Source organism: Panthera leo, chromosome C1 (genome assembly GCF_018350215.1).
Source record: "Panthera leo isolate Ple1 chromosome C1, P.leo_Ple1_pat1.1, whole genome shotgun sequence".
Taxonomy (NCBI): domain Eukaryota; kingdom Metazoa; phylum Chordata; class Mammalia; order Carnivora; family Felidae; genus Panthera; species Panthera leo.
Window position 1 is genome coordinate 113451059 of NC_056686.1, and position 17147 is coordinate 113468205.

The 17147-nt window shown below is 37.9% G+C and overlaps 1 protein-coding gene across 1 annotated transcript in view; it reads right to left on the minus strand.

Annotated features, from left to right (window-relative positions):
- Nucleotides 1-17147, minus strand: part of CNTNAP5 (contactin associated protein family member 5) — a 795339-nt gene that overhangs the window by 391187 nt on the left and 387005 nt on the right. The window lies entirely within an intron of this gene.

Below are 17147 nucleotides of genomic sequence, written 5' to 3' on the forward strand. Positions count from 1 at the left end.
AGAAAAGAGAGTGAATTTTAGTAGTTTCAATTGTATGTGTGAGCCAAGTGGCTCAAATAATTATAGATGCCACTTGATTGCACATTTAAAAGGATACTGATTAGCCCACATAAAAATAACTATAATTGCTTGCTTTTTAAGGGCTTATTTTACAAAACTATTTCACTTCCTTTCTGAACCTTTTTAATACCAAATAAAACAATAATTTATAGAAGGTGAAAAAAATAAAAGAAAATCAACAACGTTATATTTATCTCTTGTCCAAACATCTGAGATAGTATGGCCAAATGAAAGCCAAGGGACAAACATAATATACCTCAATTCACCCGGAGGGAGACCTAGTTTAAAAGTCTGCATCGTAGCAAAAGAGCCTATGTACATGATTATATCCAAATTATTTTCTATAAAAATGAAAGATAGGAAATAATGTAAATATGCGATACAGTTTCTTTAAAGGAAATGATAAAGAATTAGTATGATAGAAGGTTACTTAGTTGTCAATATTGGTGTTTACTGAACACATGATAAAATGGCAAATGAACATAATATTGATTGAAAAATGCAAGTTATAATTGGGTATAATGTATGATGTCAACAACAAAAATTGTTCTTACAGTATAAACTTGGAGGAAATGCACTGAACTGTTAATTATGGCTGTCTCTGGGAAGAACATGAGATATTAGTTTTTGCATTATTATTAGTTTTTACCACTTTCTTCCAGTAAAATACAAGTTGCTTTTTTTTTAATACATTTTTTAATGTTTATTTATTTTTGAGAGAGGAAGAGACACAGCATGAGCGAGGGAGAGGCAGAGAGAGAGGGAGACACAGAATCCGAAGCGGGCTCCAGGCTCTGAGCTGTCAGCACAGAGCCCGACAAGGGACTCAAACTCACAAACCATGAGATCATGACCTGAGCTGAGATCAAGAGTTGGGAGCTTAACAGATTGAGCCAACCAGGTACCCCTCGAGCCAATTTTTATACATGTTTCTCTTGTTTCACTGTCTTTGTAAAGACTTCTTAAATTCATGATATAGAACTTTGCAAAAACAAAACAGTAATTTTTATGTATTTCCTGAGTATATACTATACTGATTCTGACAGCACATCACATTAAAGAGATATTTTTCTACTCCTATTTTACACATAAATCATTTATTAGCCCATTTGTTTGTTTATTCAAACTGAGAAATGAATGCTGTTTTATCCATTGGTTTTTAAGAAATCCCCATAAAATAAGAATACAGGGTATTATATTGAAACTTCTGATAGGTTCAATTATATTAATAGATCATAAATTAATAGGCTCTTTGATTGAACCACACATGTGCTTCATTTGCCCTGAAATACACGTGCTCATACTTTAAATAGTAAATCAGTTTGTGCTCTAATTTTCATCTTTTGTCAAGTATTTAGATCAAGCCTAGATTTGTCTCTGAGAAAAACTATGGGAATGTTATCTTTGACTCTATTTAAGAATGGCTCATAAATCTTGGGAAATACTGTGGAAAACTTAAAACACCAATGAAATTGTTCAGTTCACAAATATTTTGTGCAATTCTTTCTTTGATAACTTGTATAAAATCTCCCTTCTTGATTTGTTGCAGTATTCAAATATTTTCAATTTGACTCAGTTACATTAAAAAAGTTCCATTTCTGTTTTCTACATTGTTTCCATAAGTCAAATTTATAACGTAAGAACTAAATGGAATATTTGTCATTTTTAATTATTTTTTTGTAAATACATTTTTTTGGGTGCTGAGCAGTTTAGGTCCACTATGTAACTGAGAGGAAGGTACAGAGGTTTCCATCTACCCTCTGTCCTCACCCATACATAGCCTCTTTCATTGTCAACATCCTTCACCAGAATGGTACATTTGTCTTAACTGGTGAACCTCACATTATGATCACTCAAGTTCACCCTTGGTGTTGTACATTCTTTGGGTTTGGACAAATGTATAATGCCATGTATCCACCATTACAGTATCATATAGAATAGTTACACTGCACTAAAAAAAAACCTCTGTCCTCTGCCAATTCATCCCTCTCCCGTGCCCCCCAACTACAACCCTTGGCAACCGTTGATCTTTTTACTGCCTCTGAAGTTTTTCCCTTCCCAGAATGGCATACTATTGGAATCATACAGTATGTAGCCTTCACAGATTGGGTTATTTCAATTCGTAATATGGATTTAAAGTTCTTCCATGCCTTTTCATGGCTTGATAGCTCATTTCTCTTTACTGCTGAATATATTCCATCTGGATCTACCATAGTTTATTTATCCATTCACCTACTAAAGGACATCTTGGTTGCTTCTAAGTTTTGGCAACTACAAATAAAGCTGCTATAAACATTCATGTGCAGGTTTTTGTGTGGACATAAGTTCTTATTCATTTTTATAATTTAAAACATATAATGATACTTTTTTAAATGTTGGCCACCTTCCTCAATTTGTAAAAATGTTTTTAACGCTCTACTTCACTCAGTTGTGATTTAGGAAAATAAGAATTACAGGAAATACTTGAAAAAGAGAGAAAGAGGAAAAAAACACTTTTTTAAATAGAAAAAAAAATTAGTGTTTGAAAGATTTGGGGTAGAGAAATTTATTTTAGAAGTCAAGTAATATAGAGTGTACTATCTACTATAAAATTGTAATTTCCAATCACACTAAGGACAGCAAAAGCTGTTTATAGCCTGGGTGGGGGATTTTTGGAGAAATTTGGTAGGGACAAGAGACAAGAGTATAATTAGAAATCAGTGTAGGCCCTGTTCTTTGATTCTCTTCAAGATTGAAACCTGCTGAGGCCTGGGGGACAGTCATATTGATCACAAGATGGATTTTGGAAAGCACAGAGGTATCTCCCCCACCCCTCATTCCCAAAACAGTGATGGCTAAAGTCTATTAGAGATGCCTCTAGTTCAGCAGGGACCCAGAGCAAACTTTGCCAGAAGGGAGACAGACTATCAATGGCTGAGGGAAATAATACAGAAAGGTGTGAGGGTTCTTCACCACGACCTGGTTATTCTAGTATAGTGTGAGGTAGGCTGCTGAGGGTCTCACAGGCTGGGGGATATGGATGGACTGAGGATGGTGGTTGGACCTGGAGGTCTGGGAGAGGCCAAGTGACCAGACCTCAAAGCATGAGCCCATTGCCAGTACCATGGACAGCAACCGTAGAAACCAACCCTTTAGCCCATACTGCCTCTAATGCTGGAAATTACACAGCCCCCCTCCCCCACCCCGGCCAGTGATCTGCCCAGGGAAAAGGGAAGAAGAAGAGGAAATAGGAAACATCAATATAACCCAATACTTACACAGTGCACTAAGTCTTAAGCAGGCATTAACTAGTTATCATTTATCATCCGGGTTGGATTTTTCTGCCTGTCAAATTCAGTTGGGGAGAAGAAACAAAATGATGTTTCTGCACATTTGAGTGTCAGTGTACATTTTTTGACCTCTTATATTTTCAAATTTTTCAGGTAGCTGAAAATTTGGGATTATAATTATACTATTGAATTATTGTTTGTTGTAAGTTAGAATGGAAAAATTTGCTTCATATATTGATTCTTTCCTACACATATAGTATTGATTTTATATAAATACTTCATAAACCCTTGTAGGCTATACTTGATATGAGTTTATTAATTCTGCATTAATAATTCTGTTCCTCAGATCATTTACATTCATATTTTTATCTGGTTTACCAAAACTGTGAGAATAAAAATTAAAATATTATTCTGGACAATGTTTCTGTCCATCAAGCCATTCACACTAAGTTCACTCTCATGACCTGAGATGGCCAAATTATTTGACTATTATTTGCAAAAAATGAATATTGATCATTCTCAAATTATTCTGCTTACTTCAGCTGGCATCTGATTGACTGTCACCCAAGTTCACAACACTGACTTTTCTCCTTTAATGCTGCCCATTAGTTCATTCATCTGGCAGCAGAACTGGAAAACTAATGATCACTTCCTTTAGTCTGGCTCCTGGGCATCTATCCTGGAACTGCCACACGGGCAGCTCATGTAAGGGTAGTGTTAACAAATATCTAAATAGTAGGAACAGATAGTTTTTTTTTTAATTTTTGTATTTGGTATTTTACTTGATACATACATCTGCCTAGCATAAGTGGGTATTTTTTAATGTTTGCTTATTTATTTATTAGAGAGAGAGAGAGAGAGAGAGAGAGAGAATAAACGGGGGAAGGGTAGAGAGAGAGAAAGACAGAGAATCCCAAACAGCCTTCACCCTGTCAGTGCAGAGCTTGACATGAGGTTTGAACCCACAAACCACAGGGTCACGACCTGAGATGAAATCAACACTTGGACACTCAACAGGATGAGCCACTCAGGCACCCCAGTCTAGGTGTTTTTAAATAAGGACCATAATGATTATTATTTTATGACAGCCTTTATCTTCTGATGTTAATTTTTACTTTCAGTGGTATTATTTTTTCCAACCCTGCTTTTTCTATAAATTTATGTGGTGTATCTTTGTCCCCGATTCCAAATTTTTATAAAAAAAAAACAAAACACTTTTGTTTATTTCTACAATAAGTGTGTTTCTTGTAAACCACATATGTATGGTGTTTGTTTATTAAAGCAGTATGAGACTACTTACCCCCTGTGGAATTGTAGATAATTTTTAAATTTATTGCTGTAATTATAAATATTATCTACATTGCTTTATTCTATTTTGTTTCTTATTTTTTTTATTGTCTCTTACACGTTTTTGCTATATAGACTCTGCAGTGGTTACTGTTTTATGAAGCTGACTTGGAAGACAGTCACTAAGATCACCTAGCTTCTCAAACAACGGCTTTGAATCAGTTTCTTTTTATTAATTTTTAACTTTTCTAAGTTTATTTGTTTCGAGAGAGACAGACAGTGCAAGTGGGGGAGGGACAGAGAGAAGGAGAGAGAGAATCTCAAGCAAGCTCCACATCACCAGAGCAGAGCCCAATGGGGGGCTTGAACCCACAAAACCATTTTTTTTAAATGTGAAATTTATTGTCCAATTGGTTTCCATACAACACCCAGTCCTCATCCCAACAGGTGCCCTCCTCAATGTCCATCACCCACCCTCCCCGCCCTCCCACCCCCAATCAACCCTCGGTTTATTCTCAGTTTTTAAAAGTCTCCTATGCTTTGGCTCTCTCCCACTCTAACCTCTTTTTTTTCCCTTCCCCTCCCCCATGGGTTTCTGTTAAGTTTCTCAGAATCCACATAAGAGTGAAAACATGGTATCTGTCTTTCTCTGTATGGCTTATTTCACTTAGCATAACATTCTCCAGTTCCATCCATGTTGCTACAAAGGGCCATATTTCATTCTTTCTCATTGCCAGGTAGTATTCCATTGTGTATATAAACCACAATTTCTTTATCCATTCATCAGTTGATGGAAGAACCCCCAAAACCTTGAGATCATGACTGGAGCTGCAACCAAGAATCGGAAACTTAGCCAACTGAGCAATGCAGGTGCCCCTGGATTACTTTCTATGAAGCACAGATTGTTTTGTTTTGTGTTTTTTCTTCAGCCCCAACTTGCTCTAATTTTGTTTACTTAAACTATCATAATGATTATTATTAATCAGTCTTCCTACTTTTTCCAGTTTGAAATTCCTTTTTAAGGTATTATGTTATGTAGCAATTTGTTAGGAAATTGCATAAATTTATAAATTATATCAGTGTTCATCTCCCTTTTCACAGCCAAGTGTTTAAAGGCACTGCTTCAGGAACTTCTCTGGCTGGAATCAAGCCCATATCTGTTTCGTACTTTCTGTGGGACCGTGGGAAAAAGACATAACTTCTATTTGATTCGTGATCCTCATATACAAAATGAGGGTAATGATGATACTTCTGTCACATAAACAACTTAGTGTGACTGGGTGTTGTGAGAATTAAAAGCTTTCCTATACCTGAAGGGTTAAGAACAGATCCTGGCATAAATGCTTACTGTTATCAGTGTTGTTCATACTGAAGAAACTTCTCAGTTAAGAAGTTCTTCCAAACTGTCATTTTGTGGCATTAGATTCAACAATTTCTGAATGAAATCTATATGGACAGTAATTCCTTTAATATTTTTCAGTCTAAAGGTTGTGATAATCTATATTGATATTTTATTCAATAGCAATTCAAGAGAGTGACTTTTGTTTTGAATTAATAAACAGACTAACTTTCCCCCAACATCCTATAGATGCCTCCTTCTGGTTTTTAGATTTTCAGAACACTGGAACTAAATACATTGTGTTATCCTTTAAAAAGGCTTATTGGTCAGTTCTAGATTTCCATTTATATTGAGTGGAAAAAGAAAAAGAGAGATATGTCTTGCTAGAATTTTATGGTCACTGACTATTTTCATTTGTTTTCAAATTAGGAAGACTAGTAATTATATAGTATTATAAGAATAGTAATTAAAAATCTGTTATCACTTGTTCTACAGGTAGGGAGGATATCTTCTCAGGGTCATGTTCTACATTTTTAAATTCAGTCATCATTCTAAAAAGTATTGTTTTTGATTTATTTCTTTTTTTGATTTCCTGAATTTCTATTCTATTTTTTTTTAGTTCCTTAAATATATGTGTTGTACAAACTATTATTTTTATTGCCCCACATATCATTATTATGTTTACAATTGCCCATATATTTCCTTTAAACTTTAATGAGTCTCCTTAAATTAATCTTTGCTTTCAAGCCAAACCTTGCTGTACGCTATGAACCTCTTCATTCACTAATTTCATTGTGCAGGATTCTTATGATATGATCCTTCGTGTCCATTCAGACTCTGGCATATTCCACCTTGGGGCAGATATTGATGATACTGAACAGAGATTATATTCCAGAGAGCATCATCTGTATGATGTTGCCCAAAGGTCTTCAGTATATGGATCGCAGAGCTGGAAACCAGCTTCTATTAGTTCATGGGCTCATAACGCTATATAATTGTTACAGTGTAAGGGGACCAGATACCCTGAACCAGTTCTTTCCAAATAGCCTTTGACAAAATCACATTTTAAAAAATATTTGTTCAATTAACACCATCTCAGTGATGCCCACCCTGAACAACATATTCAAAACAGTAACCTGTTTCTGTCTGTCTTTGAACTTCCAATCTATTACCTAGATATATTTTTGCATGTGTCATCTTACTCACTATGTAATTTACTTGTTATATTTACTGCTTATGGTTTGATTCTCCTGCTAAAATGCAAGCATTATGAGGGTAGTGTCTTTGTTTTTTCTCTGACATCTTCCAATATTCCAAGCACTTGAAATGATGCCTGATATATAATGGATGCTGAATAAATATTAGTTGAATGTTTTGGAATCATCTCTCTAAAAACATTTCTCAAGGACACAGACAATATCTCACTCATTTTTGAATATTTAATGCAAGAGGTAGGATTCAAACCTAACAAATCCAACAAATATTTGTTGAATTGCTTTTAAAAAAGAACACTAGCGATTTACTTTAAAAACTGATTTTGCCTTATGATTGTTCTTTTGCTTTGGTCAATCTAGCCCCTTTCTTAGCTTACTTTTCTTGTTTGTTCCTGCCAAATTGCATAGTGTGCCTTTCATTGATCTTATTGGGCAACAAAACTGGGGGTTCGATTGTAAAGTTCCACTCACAGTCTCAGTGTCTTGGGCAACATAGTCCATCTGGTAACCTGATGGGCTTGCTGGTGTCACAGGTGGGCTTCAACTGGATGAGTCCCAGAAGAAAACCTGCTTTGATGTTAAATGTATGAGGTCCAGAATCTGCCACTCTCTCTTCCTTTGATCTCAGTCCTCTTGTTTGTCTGGGGTTTGCTTCTCTTTTTAAATCTTTGATGTTACTTCTATGGCATTGAGTTAACTCCTCTTTATTGGCTTTTTCCCTGGCCCAGTTTAAATTTGAGAGTCTTCCTGCTTGGAAGATTCCTTTTTCTGTCAGACTGAGATTTCTGGTACTTTTGAAGTTTCCAGTTTGTGAATGTTTGTCTCACTTTTGCTCTGATAGTCCACTTTTTAACAGAGAGTGGATGAAAATAGATTCAAACAGCTGTCTTCTTTTTCAACCATTACAACTTGCACTGGTTTGGTGCTTGGTGAACCATGGGTCGAGTTGATGGCTACTGGCTTGGTGCTTGGTGAACCATGGGTAGAATCCGTGGCCCTTATGCAGGAAGAACCCATCACTGACTTTTGGAATGTTCTCAAAGGTTATGAGTTTCTGCCATTTGAAATGAGACCAGAAACCCCAATTTTCCCATGAAATCTTTTGATTTTTAAACAGTAGCCTGAATCTAAATAGTTAAAAAAAGAAAAATACCAAACTGGCCACATGAGATAATAGCAGCCCAAAATCTTTCCCAAGGTCACCATCTTAGGGCTTTTTCTCTACTATTTGACTTGATTGATGACTCTGTAACTTCTCTGGAATGTTTGATCTCTTTAAAAGGCATACGGTATATATGATGTCTTATTTTTGTCACTACTTTAGGGTCACAAACTAGAGAATATAAAAGGTTACATGTTCATCAAGAATTACCTCTTCTTTATTGTTTCCATAATCTAGTCTTTTATAAATTCCCAGTGTCCCCTCATTTCTGCACAAGAAATGCCCTATGTCTGTGTTGCTGGGGACAGAAAGCGAGTAATCTCTGACCCAGACACAGACTTGCATTGAGTACAAGGGAGCCTTGATTTCACCAGTCCCCCTCGTCATACAAAGTGCCTTGTTTGTGCCCATGCCTCCTGCCTAACACTCCAGGTCCACATTTACCTTGCTCTGGCTTTGCCTTTGAACCCAAGCCCAACTTTGCTCTGTATGTGTCAGTTGGTTTTGGCCTCAGAACTCTCTCTTGGATAAGTTTTTGTTCTAATAATACCAACAGTGGCATGCATTGATTCATTTTGCACATTGGGCACTAGGCTTAGAGTTTACTTACATTATTTTACTTCTGACTTTTGAGTTGGGTATTGTTCTCTGCTCCAGACTAATGATGAAGAAAACGATGACACACAGAGCTTTAGCATCTTGACTGAGGCCTTACAGCCAAGAGGTGGAGTTGTTGGAATGTCAAGCGCTTTGATCCAGAACCTCATCTCTTATCCACTGCACACACTACCTCCCCTATCACTTTTGCTACTGCTGGCTCCATAGAGTGGCCCTCCTAGTAAATCAGGCCCCAGGTTCAGGTCAACATCTTGCCCTGGTTTTCCGGAAACTTTCCCATTTTTAAAACTGAAAATCTCATACCCTCTGGACCTCCTTAATCCTGGGCAACTGTGTTATATACACTGTTGGTAGGATGTCTGCAGTCTCCCTGAGGGGGAGAAAAGAAGAGGTGATGTACAATTATTGCAGCAGAAACCATCAGTTTCCTCAACAGCATAAATCAGCTTTCCCTATTTCCTCTGCTGGAACAACCCTATATCCTCAATCTATAAGCATGTTTTGCACCGGCGGCTAGATTCCAGCCACCTTTATTTATTTATTTAATTTCCAGTAGTATCTTTAGTGTTGCTCTTGGCCCAACTTTTGTCAATTGCTAGCCTATGGTTCCTGTCTCTAAATAAGCATCTTTTTACAGACTCATAGACGTCAGGTGCTGACACAGCCTAATTGGTTCAACACATATTTATAACTTGTTCTGTCTGAGTGAACTTAACAATATTTTTACCTTAGGTTTTGGACAGTGGGTTAAATCATGTATGTTTCTGCATTCAAACAAGGAGCTCATTAAAAATCCTAACTGCAGTATCCCCCATACACCCAGGCAAAACGGGCTCCTGCTGTGGAGCCAGAACCCAGGTGGGCCCCACTTGACCTTTCCCCAGTTCCATCCTGCCTCATGGGGGAGCCAAGGGGAAACAACTATGGAAAGCTGCTACCACCCTTATAAAACACAATTTCCTTACACAGCACCCCAGAGCTTCCTGCCGAAACAGTTCTGAAAGTGCCTTGTGGGCCTGAATGGTTCTCTCCTCATCTGCCATCCTGAGGATGGACCATGGATGCATAGGTCTGAGCAGTGGCCAAGGGGCAACTGTTTCCACTGTAGACAGGGCTTGAACATATGGGATGTACCAGGTAAGTTACATTCGTCAAAGCAGGAGACTAGAACATATTTTATTCAACAGCTTGTTAGCTTATTTGTAACCCTTTAAATATGTAAACTCATGGTATGTGGACCTCCATTTGTACTCTTCTTTTGGGCTATACACATATTCAACTGTGGCATGGCTAATTCTATAATATTTTATCGATGGTTATAATAATTCAGCCAGGCTCAAGATGTCTTATCAGATAACTGAAACCTGTTACATCCCCCACCCCAATAGCAGTTAAAATAAAATAGGAAGGAATTTTTCATTTGTTCTTTTAGCTCATGTCAATGAAAACAAAGATTTTTGTGAGTTTTTTTTAATGCTAGTATTGAAATACTCCCTCCACCATGTTCAACACAATTAGTTCACTTTTAATATACATGGAAGAGAAGAGAAGTTTTTATATTCCAGTTTGCAGTTATAAAATGTGGGGAAACGTAAAATTATCAAGTCCACGAATCACAACAATCTCAAATTTTAAAGTAGAAAGAAAAATGGAAGCAATTACTGTGGCTTCAAGTCTTGTACACTGCAGAGGCCAGGATAAGGACCAGAGGCTGCGCTCATATATTGAGGGATCATCCATCCTTGGGAGAATGTCTGTTCACTAGAAGGGTCTCCAGTTGAACAGTTACACAGATCTGAGCTCAAGTCTTATTTCTGTTACACAGTGGTTATTGGGGGATAGCCACTGTTACACAGTGGTTATTGGGGGTGATTGGGGTGGGGGGGGGTTATCCATCTCTCTTGTCTTGGTTTTACGTTTGTGATATAAGCCATAATAATTTCCCTCACAAGGCTGCTTTAGGGGTAAAACAAAATCACAAAATACCACACAAAATAGTATTTCTTTTCTTTTTTTTTTTTATTCCTCCCACTTTCCTCCTCTTTATTTCCGCTTTGCATTTACTCATTATCTTTTTCCTTATTTTCTTTCATTTATTTTTTTCCACATAGGCCCTCTACTTTAGCCTTGCAACTGAGTTTCCAAAGAAAGAAAAGGATCGATTACGCTGCCATGTGATCTGGAAAACCGTTTCCTTGGTGATCTGTGGTTATTCTGATCACTAAATAAGTAGTTGCATTATTTCTGGCCAGTCCTTGAATCATGCCTGAGTTTTTTTTTGTTTTTTTTTTTTAATTTTTTTTTAACGTTTATTTATTTTTGAGACAGAGAGAGACAGAGCATGAACGGGGGAGGGTCAGAGAGAGAGAGACACAGAATCCGAAACAGGCTCCAGGCTCTGAGCTGTCAGCCCAGAGCCGGACGCGGGCCTCGAACACACGGACCGCGAAATCATGACCTGAGCCGAAGTTGGCCGCTTAACCGACTGAGCCACCCAAGCGCCCCAAATCATGCCTGAGTTCTAAGAGAAGTGTCCTTCAGGCAATGTCAAGCTAAAGCAAAGGTGGTGGCCTTCAAACATGGCAGACCTAGAAGGAACTTCTTACCGTAACAAAAGTTGGGCAGGAAATATTACCTTTTATAATTACAGAAGGAAGCTTCCTTCATTTAGTCAGCCCATATTTATTGAGTGTATATTATGTACCAGACACATTTCTATAAAAATAAATGAGGGGCGCTTCGGTGGCTCAGTCGGTTAAGCGTCCGACTTCAGCTCAGGTCATGATCTTGCGGTTTGTGAGTTCGAGCCCTGTGTTGGGCTCTGTGCTGACAGCTCAGAGCCTGGAGCCTGCTTCAGATTCTGTGTCTCCCTCTCCCTCTGCCCCTCCCCTGCTAACGCTCTGACTCTCTCTGTATTTCAATAATAAATAAATGTTAAAAAAAATTAAAAATAAATAAATAAATGAAAGTTAAAAAAAAAAGTCAACTTTTATGATAAGCTTGAATTCTACAACTAGGACAGGGATGTTGAGAGACAATTTAAAATAAGTAAATTTAGGGGCTCCTGGGTGGCTCAGTTGGTTTAGCGTCTAACTCTTGGTTTTGGCTCAGGTCATGATCTCACCATGTGTGAGATCAAGCCCTGCATCACATCAAGCTCTGCCCTAGCAGTGTGGAGTTTTCTTGGGATTCTCTCTCTCCCTCTCTCTCTGTTCCCACCCCTCATGCATGTGCTCCCTCTCTCTCCCTCAAAATAAATAAACAAACTTTAAAAATAAACCTTTAAGGGGCGCCTGGGTGGCTCAGTTGGTTAAGCATCCGACTTTGGCTCAGGTCATGATGTCACAGTCCGTGAGTTTGAGCCCCGCGTTGGGCTCTGTGCTGACACCTTGGAGCCTGGAGCCTGCTTCAGATTCTCTGTCTCCCTCTCTCTGACCCTCCCCCGTTCATGCTCTGTCTCTCTCTGTCTCAAAAATAAATAAGCATTAAAAAAATTTTAAATAAGCCTTTAAAATAAGTAAATTTAATAACATATTCTGAAGTGGTAATTGCTTTTAAAAAAACTATTAATAAACATAAATCAGAGGTTGTAAGTTTAGTAGCAAAAGAAACCTTTTGAGTCATATATTCTTTCTATCATCTCCGTTTCTCCTTAAAATACTTCCGCATGTAGTACAAAATTCAAAGCGTTTTTTTAAGGTAGTCAGGGAAAAGTAAGGTTTCCATCTTCATTGACCCCATTCTCTTAATTTCCATCTTGTCTGCCTCCTTAGTCTCTCCCACAGGTTTCTGTCTATATGAAGTCTGCTGTCAAGTCCATATTTTCTTTCTAATTTAAAACACAGATACTGTTTACACTGTAGTCCACAATGATTTTTCTCTTCTTTTAACAAATTATTTTGGGGCATCTGACTTCGGCTCAGGTCATGACTCGTGACTCCTGAGTTCAAACCCCACATCAGGCTCTATACTGACAGCTCAGAGCCTGTAGCCTGCTTCAGATTCTGTGTCTCCCTCTCCCTCTGCCCCTCCCATGCTCACACTCTCTCTCTCAAAAATAAATATTAAAAAAATAAATAAAATTACATAAAAAAAAACTAATCATATTGTTGATGGTTCCCACCAGAATATATAGGGTTGCCTCATTCTTTTTAATGGCTGCATAATGCTTCTGTATGGCTTTGTCAAACACACACACACAAAACAAGGCAAGCCCAAGACCAAGACCTGACTGACCCACCTGTAAAGGCAAAGGAGCCACTTGTAGATTCAGACGGTTTGTAACTTACAGAGTCAACAAAGGCAAGAGTGTCCAAACATTGCTGTTCCCCATGGTCCCTGTCCCACACACCAAAAAAAGGTGATAAAAAAGGGGTCAGATGACCACAGTATAAGCTACACGGTTCTCCATTGCTACAGATCTTATTCTAGACTTTAGGTCACCAATTCTAGATGATGCACCTCTATTCTGCGAGCGCATGGCAGAAAGCCTCATGCCTTATCAGAACCTAGGAGGCAACAAGAAACTGTCATGACAGCTTCCCACGGAGCAGGTGCAGTGAGTGGGAAATGGCCTTGAAGCTGCTAATTGCAGGCCTCCAACCTCTGGTGTTTCGGGAAGAGCATAAGGCATCCCGCCAAGCCTCAAATCAGCTGTTGTGCAAAGCTCCGGTTGTGTGGACCACGTAGATAGTGTGAGGTCACCAGGGCACCCTGGCAGAGATGTTTCCCTACAGGGCTTAGCACGATTCTTAATTAACCCTGTTTTGATGGACTTCTGGGTAATTTCCAATCTATAAAAACTCCTAACATATGTCCCATTGCACACATTTGCTTATGACTGTAGGATATATTGCTAGAAACAGAACTGTTGGGTTGAAGACCATAAAGTTCTAATTTTGAAGACATTGCTCTTTCTTTGATATAATATTAATTACCATCCCACTAACAATGTATGAAATAGCTCTGGTTACTCCACACCCATGCCAACATTATAAGGTTTTTGGTGTCTGCAGTATAAGTGAAAAATATCACTTGTAGCATGAATTTGCATTCCTTTTTATTAATGGGTGTTGTTGAATATCCTTTCATATATTTGAGAGCAATTTTTTACATACTCATGTTCTTGATTTCTCTTTAAGTTATTTATTAAAAATCATTTGTGGGAGATTTTTACCCATTAATTAAATTTTGAACTACCTTTCTAAGTTATTGAGGGAGTGCTATCATTATATATGTATTTTTATGGAAGGTCACAGGGAAGTTTTTAAAACATTTATACGGACAATATTTTTAATATATTCTATTTCCAGGTGTCTGAAATTTATGTCAGACTTAAAAGAACCTCCCACAATTCTTGATTAAAAATGCTATCTCTTACTTTCTTTGAAACTTTGATAAAAATTACACTTGAAGATATATATATATACACATACATACGTGCTTTTAACTGCTTAGAGGGTTTAGTTCAATCTAGTTTTTTTAACTAAATATTCTTATTAAATATATGTATTTTTTTATTTTGTAAAATGCCTTTTTGGTATTTATGCCATGATACAATGCAAATCATACATTCCAAACTATGTTTTTAATAGTTCTGGTGCTTGTAAAACAGCTATGTAAACAGGGTCACTGAGCACTCTTGATAGGAAAAGAATTATTAGATTATAAGAATCTCAGAGAAACGGGCCCTTACTAAGATCCTAAAAATATCTCTTTCCTAAAATTCTTCTGTTCCAGGCCAGAAGTGAAGTGAATGGTTAGAGTCTTTCTCACATGCATTTGGAGAAAATCATATAAGCTGAGTGATGTAAACTGGCATAAGTTTCCCAAAGTGAAACAAGAATCTATATACTTTCTGCTTCTCTCTCTCTCTCTCTCTCTCTCTCTCTCTCTCTCTCTCTCTCTCTTTTGACAGAAGATCTCAGCACTAGCCAGGAGCAGAAACAAACAACTTCATACATCTTAGTGAAACAAAAGTCTTCACGGGGCCGCATGGAAAGACATCATGTCATTAGTTGATATCCTCAAGGTAGTCTAAGGTGAAGGAAGGAAGGCCACCATAGTTAGCATATTGTCTTGTCAATTATTAACTCCTAATGCTAAAATTTTAAGAAGAACATAGATTTTCATAATATACTCAACCTTGGTATAAAATCTGAATGGGGATAACTGTAGAGCAGCAGGATGTGCTCTGACAATGGGTCACTGGAGCCCAAGGAGCTGACTTTAGTTATCCTGCTGGCTGGTGGTATCCAGGGCTCATATGTGCACATAGGGTCCCATGGCAGAAATAATATCAATAGCCTAGATCCTAATTAATAGACAATACTGTTAGAAAATAAACGTTAGACTTAGATATTTTATTTATCTCTTTGCCTGCCAATAGGGTGCTAATATTACTTCTGGGTAACTTAAGATTTTCTGGGTTTGCACAATTAGTGGCAAAGTGGTGACTGGAACACAAGGCTCCTGGGGAGTCTGGATGGCTCGGTCAGTTAAGTGTCCAACTTCAGCTCAGGTCATGATCACACAATCTGTGAGTTTGAACCCCACATCAGTCTCTGTGCTGACAGCTCAGAGCCTGGAGTCTGCTTCAGATCCTATGTCTTCTCTGTCTCTGCACCTGCCCTGCTAATGCTGTGTATCTCTCTCTCTCTCTCACTCTCTCTCTCTCTCTCTCTCAAAAATAAACATTAAAAAATTAAAAAAAAAAAAAACCACAAGACTCCTATTCTAGTGCTCTTTTTCTCCCTAATATTCTTTAAGGTGAATCTGCAAAATCTGGAGAGCTCCAGTCATTCCAGAGACTTCTCCCAACACATAATTCCCGTGTTCTCATATAGCCAACGTCTAAGGTCGCCATTACAGTCGATCTGTTTTCCTATATGGTCACTGGAGCAAGCCAGCTGGGCACTCCAGCAGGGGCCTGAATTCTCTGAAGCAGAGTTTACTTCAAAGGAACACTCCAAGATATTTCTTTCCTAGGAAATAGTTTTTATCAGGCAACATGGAATTTAGGTATTTCCTGAAGAAATCTGTTCCACTTCCATAAATTGAATGACATCACTGGATTCCATTTCCCTCAAATGCTGACATTCACTTTAATGCTACTTAGCTGTGATCCGATAAAGATTCTCTACACAGGAGAGACAGGTGGACATAGGCTTGAAAATAAATGTTAAATCAAGCAATTGGGGGAATTTTAGAACCATCTCCCAAGCCAGGAGAATTAAAGTATTTGGGGAAATGATAAGACATAGAGATGATTTTATGTTTTCTGTTGTCCTCAAGTTCATGAAAGATATCTCTTCCAATATTGTGTGTATTCTTTCTTCTTTTCTCTTTTTGCAATTACTTAAATTTGGCAAAAAAAGATAATTGATATTCATAGATTTCCAGTTATCAGCCACTCAAAAAAAAAAAAAAAAAAAAAAAAAAAAGATCTGGTAGCTTCCTGAGTCAAGAAGGGACAAATTCTCTTTTGAATTTAATGCATGGCATATCTCATCAACAGTATGCTAAGCTAAAGTTAGGATCAAAAGATGAAGTCCTTCTTATAGCTCATGATGGTGATTGAAAAAAAATAAGTCAGCTCCTAATTTTTCAATTATTCATATCCACCTCTGCTGTTCTAGAATGTACCCCACTGGTGACAGATATTGTCTTTTAACAGAGTGTCCCCACCATCTGTCCAACAATCCCCTGCCTTCAAGTCTAAGCTAGAGTGTAACTGCTCTGAAACAGTGATTTTCTGGGGCACTTGGGTGGCTCAGTTGGTTAAGAGCCCAACTCTTGGTTTTAGCTCAGGTCACGCGCTCGCGGTTCACGTGATAGAGCCTCCTTGGGATTCTCTCCCCCAGCCCCCCCACCCCCATTTCTCCCTCTCTCAGAATAAATAAATAAACTTTAAAAAAATTAAAACAGTGGTTTTCGAATGGTAGCGTACATCACAGTCACCTGGACAATTTCTAAAAACAGATTTCTGAGCCCTTCCTCTGGAGTTTCTAATCAGCAGGTCTGGGTGAGACCTGAGTGATTTTATTTTTAACAAATCCCCAAGGGATGTTAATTGGGCTGACTCCTGAAACAGACATTCAGAACTACTAGTCTAAAACATAAAACTAGCCACAATCCTGCAAAATGTCCTTCAGAGGCCCCTTAGCCCCCATAGTTTAAGTTCGCTAACACAGGTCACA